Raw genomic sequence first — 4,918 nt, forward strand, 5'->3', positions numbered from 1 at the left:
AAAAAGTTTTCATTCTATTTCTTGCGCTTTATTCAATTGACTGGTAAGATATAATTGAACGTTTTAATAATAATCAGTGTGCAATGTTGTTGATGCATAATGCATGTGTGTTTCATATTACAATAATTGAAATTTTTACTCCGTTGCATATAATTTATTCCCATTAATATTAATATATGTTCGGTCAATACAAATTTGTGAAAAAACCATTTTTGTACAGGGTGTCTTAAAAGAAAAATGCTGGTGAACTTAATCACTAACAAATTTCAAAAACAGATTTATTTGGATTAACAGACACTCTTTGATTTGCTTTAGCTGTATGCTTCACCTGTTTTCTCTTTGCATGCATAATGATGGCTTTTGGTTCGCTGCCTTTCTTTTGGATATTGTGTGATCATTATGAAACTGCTAGACTATTTGGTCAATTGCTGAGTTGAGTAGCAACACCAAATTTCTCATGAAACAGTCTTTTCACTTTCTGAACGATTTGTTGTCCAGAAAATTAACTTCAGTAACATAAACAGCGGAAAATGTCATGCTTATGTATACTCTTGTATGCATTTTTTAACACTACTACCAAACTCAGTTTGCTTAGTTGATTTAAGCCACCCACATTACACACACTTCAGTGTTTTCATATAGTGGCAGTTTTTTTTTTTTTTTTTTAAATTTCTTGCTGTTGTCTCACTAGAGTGTGGATTATTCAAATTCTTTTTAGCGAATTTTTTTGGGACACTGTGTCGTGGGTCCCCTTTCAATGTAGGTGACAAATCCTACCTTGTTTAACAGTATTGTGTGTGATGTAAACAAACTGTATGTATTATGTATGCATTTCATTTTAAAAAATTTCTCTTATTTGAAATAATTTTGATGACTGCTGCACATGCCTGGAATGCACGAACCTGGAAATCAACTTTTTCAACTTTTAGGAAATCAACTGCGATTTATGAAAAGATAATCAACCGTGATATATAAATTAAATCAGAAGCGGCCTAAGACTTAGAATTTTATTTATATTTATCAAATTTACAATCTTTTTTTTTTTTCATTTGCGTGGCAATCATTGCAGGGTTTCTTGAAAAATTCAAGCTGTAAGTTGCCATTTCCGGGCTCTTTGCAGCGGTTAAAGTGTTGAAATATTTATATATCTTAGTGTATTGGCAGCTTCATAGGTCATTATTCATTTCTATGGTCTATCTGTACATATTGGTATTTTCTGACATGGAAGTATTATCTGTGAACGATGGTGTTTTTTCCCCCGCAACATTCTCAGATCTACGGATTGGAATTGGTAGCAGAAAAAGCTACAATTGAACAGAAAAACATTACTTAAAAACCAAAATGTTTCATTCCATTTTTTTGCTTTTGAAGATAATCAATTTAATAAGTGAAAACAGAGCACCTGTAAATGTTTGTGTTTAGATCGGAAGCTGTAATTTAACTATGCTTTATTTTATTTGTATGATTTATAAAACTATTTATAAGAACGAGTCAATTTCATCTGATCAATTTTGGATGAGAACAGTAAACCCTTTAATTTTTTTCATTCTGAGATTAGCATGTTAAACATTGGGCTTTCTTTAAGAAAATTTTACCAGGCTACTTTATTCACTTATATATATTATATAGGTGTGTTATATATATATACATATATTGTACGTATGAATAAACTGTTATGTTTGTACATAGATGGTAAGGTAAATGTCCTAAATCGGTTACTATACAAAATCATTCATCGCCTCAGTAAGTTTGATAAATTTGCCAATTTTACTAGCTGTTATGCATAATATCCAAGTGTCGTTGGTAAATTTGATAAATATTTATAAAACTATCACTTTTACTGGTGATTATACTTAATATCCAAGCATATCTGATAAATTTGATAAAATACTAGAAATTTATTGTTTTATACCACTGATAATGCATAATACCCTAGTGGGCGGGGTGTTCTCAAACTTTTCCATCTTCCTTGCCTCTTACTCCCTAATAACGCTTCTCTGTGGCTGAGCAGTTTGATAAAGAATCTTTTCAAAAACCTTTGTCGGGCTGACACTCTGCTACCATCCTGACAAGGGTTAGAAGTGTGTCATGCGTTACAGTTTAAGAACCCCTGCCATAGTGTAATTAGTGAATTTGATAAATGTGAATTAGTATGTGTGATAAATGCGATCAGTCTTCATTATAACACACTCCCAATTTAATGAATTTCGTGATTTATTAATTATAAAATCATGATTTCATAAAAATTCATGAAATCAAAGTATTTGTTAAATGTGGGTTTGTTATATTGGGAGGGGGGGAGGGCACTATCATAAAATTTGTTAAATGAGAGTTCATTATATAGGGGTAGGATCATAAAATTTGTAAATAGGAGTTTGTCATATCAAAGTCCAATTACATAATTGGTCAAATAGTAGTTATCTTGAGGATGTCTGAAAAAATTCATTGAATCTGAGATCATTGTCCGCTTCAGACTCTGGCTCACAAGTAGTCATCTAAATAATCTCATCACAGCAATGAGACCGATTTATCATATTTTCCAATACGAATGTCAATTATACATACTTACTGGCAAATGTGATTAATTTAGTATGATTTATTGTGTTTATATCAATGATACTCAATAATAATAATCACACATGTGAGGAATTTGGTGAGATTCATCATGTTCATCAATAATGCTTGGGAATTATGCATAATAAAATGGCAAATGTGTTGAATTTTTAGTGCAATTTTTCATGTTCATCAATGACGCTTGATCATTATGCATAATAGAATAAGAAATGTGATACATTTAGTACAATATAACATATTGACCAATGACGTCTAGGTGTTATGCATAATAACCCAAAAATGTGATGGATTAAGTTTGACTTATCATGGTCGCCAATGACGCTTATGTATTATGCATGACCATCAGTAAAAGTGATAAATTTGAATGTTAGTTAAATTTACTTAAATTCCTCAAACTTACTAAAGTAGTTGGTGATCATGTATAATAATAACCAGATTTTTATCATAACATAATATCTTCTCGGATCTCTCTTACTTTTTTTTACCATCTATGAGCAAAATCCTGCAGGTGCACTTATATATACCGTATAGGCAAATGTAATATATATATGTATATCCCGTGACACATTGGATGTGATTTCGATATTTATGATATATATTATGCTATCACTTTTTTTCTGGATCTATAATTACTCGATAGCAGTGGAATCGATGTCTTTCATTTTATACCCTTTACAATTCCATTTTCTGGGTCATATGTATACATATGCATGACTGTATGTGATATTCGAAATGTTGAACTTTGTATTTTTCTAGTACTTGTTCAAAACATATTATTATTATTATTATATACAAAATATACTATATATACATACATATATATAAATATTCCTTTTCAATGTTTGTCGTGCAGGTTTTTGAAGCTCGCGTTTTGTGCACAGTTTGAACGATGATTTTTCTTTTCCCCTCATTTTTATTAGTTTTATTGTAGGAATGCACCTTAGCATTTGTGGTGTATCGATCTCGAGGTTTGGCTGATAGATCATAGTGAATAGTTGAACTTTTTTTTTGTACCTGTATTTTCAGGACAAATCTGTACATATTCTGACATTGTATCAGTTAAGCTGAACGGTCAAAAGATGTCTGTTCTCTGCTCTAGTGATGATGATTTATGTATTTTTGCAGGTTTATTCAACCGTATTCGTATGTATTTGTGAGATTGATATGGATGATGTAACTACCTTCCACGTATGTACCAAATTGGGTTTTTTCCCTTCTTACGAAAAGTGTAAAAATTCATTTAGATTTTCCAAAATAGCATATCTGTGATTCAGTTTGGAGTTTTGAATTGCTCATTCTTGTACTCTCGTGTCTTTCTTTGCCAGATTTTTTATGTACCCGAATATTGTTGCTTAAAGTTGAGATTTGTTATTGGTTGTTGCTTAAATATAATAATGGGATTATATGTGAGGTGTGATAAAGAGAAAAAAGCCATGATTAATAGGTAAAAATATATACCCTAGATAGGAACAGAGGAGCTTTTATCTCTAAATTTTAACGTGGCAAGTTGGATGAATTACATGTTGCACCAGACTGACACTTGAAACCAAATCACAGACATTTTGATTAAAGAATGTAATAAGAATACATATATATCGGGAATATTTTTCTGTGAAATTTCTGGACGTCCAAGAGTATCAAGTAAAGGTGTGCGTGTATTTCACATGTTTATGGTTTTTGGACACCCTCAGAGTGGATGACTAATGTGATGCTATAGATGCTGCTATAGGAGTGGGGGGTGGGGAATGAAGAAAATAATTGCAGAAATATTTGGAACAAATAATTAGTCTATAAATTCAAACTATGAATGTATTGGATGAAATTGGATAAAATAAAAAAATATATAACATAAATAATAATGGTGAAGAAACTGCATTTTTTGACACATTTCATCCAGCTGGAAAGACAACCAGATAAACAATGAATATGTATCCGATTATAAAGAAGTGGTGGCCAGGGTAAAATTTCAACAACTAAATTTCTCGTATTTCACCATATTACTTATGGCGGAGACGAATCTGAAAGTTTTCTGGGTCATTTCATTGATGTGGCTTGCACACACAAGTGTTGCCCCTGGTGCAGTCTGCAATGCTGCAGCTGACCGTTATGTTGGCCCTTGAACAGTGTCAGAAGTTGGCCACCCATAGCATATAGTTATGAGAGCAAAGAAGCACAACTTTTCGGTGTGCTGATCAGATTGGCGAGGTGGTAGCCATTTGCAAACTGGTATGCTTATTGTGCTGTGTAGATCCATCCCTTTCCAGGAATACATTTTTCGCAGTTCTATCTAAGTTTGTGGGCACAAACCAGCCAGTCAGTACCGGTAGGTCTTTTAGTGCATGAT

The sequence above is a fragment of the Pholcus phalangioides genome, unplaced genomic scaffold (genome assembly GCF_987345545.1).
Source record: "Pholcus phalangioides strain wild (caught in Gottingen) unplaced genomic scaffold, Ppha-v1.0 ptg000031l_1, whole genome shotgun sequence".
Classification (NCBI taxonomy): Eukaryota; Metazoa; Arthropoda; class Arachnida; order Araneae; family Pholcidae; genus Pholcus; species Pholcus phalangioides.